Source organism: Sabethes cyaneus, chromosome 2, assembly GCF_943734655.1.
Source record: "Sabethes cyaneus chromosome 2, idSabCyanKW18_F2, whole genome shotgun sequence".
Classification (NCBI taxonomy): Eukaryota; Metazoa; Arthropoda; class Insecta; order Diptera; family Culicidae; genus Sabethes; species Sabethes cyaneus.
In genome coordinates, this window is record NC_071354.1 from 223,785,336 (window position 1) to 223,790,084 (window position 4,749).

The following is a 4,749-nucleotide window of genomic DNA, read 5'->3' on the forward strand; positions in this document are numbered from 1 at the left end:
GGCTCTGGCAACGGACCGGATGATGCGATATTTTGCCTTTAGAGATTATGGCACGCCATTATTTATGTACCGCGCGCGCTTTGAAACGAGGAGAGCCTGAGAGATAAATATATATTCACAGAGAGAGAGAGAGGGAGAGAGAGCAACTAATGCGAATTTTGCCAATTTTCGAGTAGCTAAATTCAGCGAGGCGGGCAACAAACACCGACAATAATCTAAACGTTCGATAAGAATATATGCGGGTATAGCCAGAGCTGAGAGATCAATTAGCTGCTGCCGACGAAGTACGGGTGCTATTTACACGGTTTTGCATCCCATCGAGACGCTTGGTGCATCGAATGGGTTAAGGAAATGGAAATGTTGAAATCAGATTGATGGATAATGCTATTTTAAGATCAGTTAATCAACATAAGTGGATTAAAATACAATGGTTGAAGTGATTTGATTTTGATTGATAGAAATTTATAGATACCAACTTACTACCTTGCGGTGCATGTTTTGCAAGCGGATGTGGGCCGGACATATTTGCTGTCAACTTTATGCATCGAATAATACTTATTTTGATTTTATTAAGAATAATTTTTAGTATTTTCAAAAATCCCACATGAGAATTTCGCACTTTTTCAATACATAACAATTTTAAAATGGAGATGTCTAATAACTTTTGAATTCTTATATGGTACATTTGAATACCTAGTAAACTATAAACAAATTTATAATCATTGTTGTAATGCCGTGTACTATTGGATCGCCTTTTCATTGTTTCTTGCGTTATATTAATCATTTTCCTAAAGATTTCGTAATTCAACTTAACTTTAAGACAAATGTACAAAATCGTTTGCTAAAGTTCTCAACATCAACGTCATTAAATCGTAAACAATAAATTTTCTTTATTACATTTGCTCTTTTTTCTCAATCTAAAGAGCGAAAGTGCTGGACGAGCGAAAATACGAGAGCGTCGCTGCTTTCTTTGATAGCTATTCCGCACAAAGATAGAATAAACTGCTGATACAGGCAATTTGCATTTCCAGCTGCGAGTTAAAATTTAACAACAATTCGCAATTTATCAGTCGCAATGCGAGCCAGCCCGCGCAGTACGAGCGTGAAGCAGTTTGTGAATTGTTTACCACTGGAATATACGTATACGTATTCTGCACAAGTATCGATTTCTTCGTTCTACCCCTATTGACCTCTATTGTCCACATCCACAGTAGCAGCGGAATCCATGAGGAATGATTGCTGTGTATTATGAACAAGCGCTATGTATAGTGAATTTTCAGTGACTTTTCACCCATGGTTAAATTTGACGGGTGTTTGCTGGTAATAAAAATAGGGGAACATTTCCAAGTCTCTTATTTGTTTTCGCCTCTCATAATTTTTCCAATATCAAGCTGAAAATAATTCTAACATGAACTTTTAGATTGAACTCAAATATGACTTTAAATTGATTCTTTCCGCTTTCCCCTATCATCGGTGCGGCAGCGAGCAACCCGATTGGGTTCGATAAATGAAAGAAACGTTTCGATTGTTGACAGTCACATCGCCGCATGTGTTCTGATTTGTTCTAAATAGTTTTCATTCCGTGAACTGTAAATAACTACACTCGAACCGAGTGCTACACAGCCGACAGCATGTTTCATTCACGTTGTAACATAGTTTTCTCGAACGAAAGGCGAAATGAGTAGATATGGATTCTGCGCACAACGAAACCGTGATAACGATAACAGCTTACGAAGCGAATTCTTATGAATGATTTGTTTGTATAGTGCTATAGCACTTCTCTCTTCGTAATAGATGTTTCCGCAAATACATCAATGTGCATCGTTTTTTCCAAGATTTGCGAGAACAATGATGACCATTTAGCACACGTCACCAAACTTGAAGCACTCTGCGATATATTATAAAATATCGAGCACTACGCAGTGGCCTTCAAAACTATTTTTTGCGCTATCAAATTAAGTATAATCTGCAAATACGAGATAACTGAATATTTTCTGAATCAAGCATTATTACAAATAAAAGCACAGTCCTTAGGAAAGCTCCAGTAGATAGTGGTAATCAATTTCAGAGAAAAAAAAAATTGCAGTAACAATCGACAGTGGAATTCATAAGGCGGCAAGTTATTATGGTTGATCCAGCGTAGGTTTCTTACGGCGTACACCATACAGACTCCCGCCGAATATTTTCGATGCGATACGGGAACCAAATAATAACGGAACATTCGATGTGGGACCTCACTACCGGAGATCGCTTGAATCACCAAATTTTTGAGCTATCTTACAGGGATGGTTCGATCACTTTGACTCAATTTTGGTTCATTTGACAGTACCGTCTCAGCCGAGCCAAATATGACAATGTTATGTATGAAACATTTATAGAACTAGTTCTAATCAATAATTTTTCTGAACAAAGTTTTGCTGTATCGTTTGTAGTTACGGTGCTACAACGCTAGTTACTCATCAATGACTAAATGAACGTTCATTTAGTCACTAACAAGATACTAGCATTGTAGCGTCGTAACTACAAAAGATATAGCAAAACTTTATTCAGCAAAATTATAGATAATAACCTGTTCTACAAATGTCTCATATATAACTTCGTCATATTTGGCCCCGTTAAGACGGTGCTGTCAAATGAATCAAAATTGAGTCAAAGTGATCGAACCATCCCTGCTATCTTAAACCATGCCCATCTTGCTAACAATCTTGATAACAATTTGCAAATTCAACCAATGCTTACAATACAAGAACATGTATAAAATCGATGCATCGTTGAGCCACAAGAAAAACACAACATAGGTCCAAAGTTGCTGCCTTGTAGAGCTCCGAAGTAGTTCGAAAATACTAAGCGTACAAAAAACGACAGCAGTGTTGCGGTATCAACAGCCATCGTTATTAGGGCTCTCTGCATTTGTTTCAATGCGGTTCTTCAGAAGAAACAGGACATCAGCGGCCCTCTCTCCAGTTATCATTTTGCCATTGATCGAATAAAAGTACCAACCGTTCACCGTTGGTCAGCTGCCACCAGGATGCACGCAAGTAGCCTCTGATCCCGTCAGCAAAGTCGAGCGATTTCCACCAACAGTCAGCAATCATTCTGTTCCTGTGCTCCAGCAAGACGGAGGAGGTTTCCAACCAGCTATCGCAGGCAAGTATACTCACTATTCTGAGCTTCCAATACCGGATGTTGCTTTAGGTCCTAACAGTTCCACCTTTCACGCCGGCAAGCAGTGTCACGACGCAGCCTGGTGCACCTTTCGTAAGGACGCTTGTAGCTGATCGCGTGTCGTCTATGTATTATCAGAACGTCAGAGGTTTGCGGACTAAAATTGCTCGGCTGCGCTTTTTGTTATCTAGCTATAAACAGCGTTGTCACAAGTACATATATTTATATATGCATGCATAAATTTGGGACCCTGCCATTTTCTCCGGACTATTTCATTTTCTTAGTCTACTCTTTTATCTATACCTATAAAAATGGATTTCTGTCTGTCTGTCTGTCCATATGTTCCTTATAGAATCGAAAACTACTGAACTGATCGGTGAGAAAATTTGCATGTAGGGGTTTTGGGGCTACGGAAGGTTCTCTCTATGGCAAAAGACCCCTCCCCTCACTAAGAGGGGGGGGGCTCCCATACAAATCTATGCCTATAAAAATGGATTTCTGTCTGCTCTATGTTCCTTATAGAATTGAAAACTACTGAACCGATCGGCGTGAAAATTTGCATATAGGGGTTTTTGGGGCCAGGGAAGGTTCTTATGATGGTTAGAGACCCCTCCTCCCACTAAGAGGGGGGGCTTCCATACAATGAAACACAAATTTCTGCATAACTCGAGAATTAAACAAACAAATGGAACGAAACTTTACATGTGGGTATTTTTGGAGACAAGAATTTTTTCTATGGTGAATTGAAACCTCTCCCCACTTTAGGAGGAAGGGCTCCTATACAAAAGAAATACAAATTTCCTCATAGCTCGAGAACTGATTAATCAAATGGAACCATATTTGGCATGTGGGTGTTTTTGGAGGCAAGAATTTTTTCTATGGTGAATTGAGACCCCTTCCCTCTTCAGGAGGGGAATTATGACGCCTCTCCCTTTTAATAGGGGGAGCTTCCATCCACATGAAATACAAATTTCCTCATAATTCTAGAAGTAATCAAGCAAATGGAACCAAATTTGGCATGTGGGGGGTTTTGGAGGCAGGAATTTTTTTAATGATGGTTTAAGACCCCTCACCCCTGTGGTAGGGGGATAAGGACTCTCATACAAATAAAACAGAAATTTTTGAGTAACTCAAAAACCAATCGAACTCGAGAAATTTTAGACGGCCATAGGCCGCGAGTGTTGCCGGCGACCTGCCGTCGGAAGCGCCGGCCACTGCGGGAGGGGGAGGGGGAGGTCAGCCCCCCGTAGAGATCACCTCTATCTAGGTTTATTTATTTTCCTACATCTACTGACCTCTATTACTTTCCTTCAGTTGGGTCACCCTTCTCACGTAAGGTTTTTCGCGAAATGGTATTCTGTGAAACTCTATATTCCGCATTATGGTCAACCGAGAATTGGTGTTCCGCAAAATGGTATTCGGCGAAATGTTTTGTAATGATGGTGAATATTTAAATGCTATCCGCTTTATTTTATCAGGCTAAGCAATGGGGGAGTTGTTTACTACTTTACTGTGAGGAACATTTGAATATTAAAACACCCATGAACTCCCCAGAAACTTGCAATACTCGAGATTGTGACAAAA